Here is a 260-nt window from a genome sequence, read left to right on the forward strand (position 1 = left end):
AATATCGTGGCTAATATTGTGGATCTATTTCGTTAGTCAACGTGATCTTTAGCAACAAATCAAGACAGGCACGAAAGACTACGTACAACGGTGTATAATCAATCACACACAACTGAACACTGTCAGTCTATCAGACTGACATTCAAACGAGAACAAACTTGTTTTCCAAATTATCCACGCAACGAGTTACCACCTCCTTGGGCCAACGCCGCAGCTTGTGAAGCCGCTTTATCCACACTACCATCCGTTGGATAGGTCAT

The sequence above is a fragment of the Plasmopara halstedii genome (genome assembly GCF_900000015.1).
Source record: "Plasmopara halstedii genome assembly, contig: Scaffold_470, whole genome shotgun sequence".
Classification (NCBI taxonomy): domain Eukaryota; phylum Oomycota; class Peronosporomycetes; order Peronosporales; family Peronosporaceae; genus Plasmopara; species Plasmopara halstedii.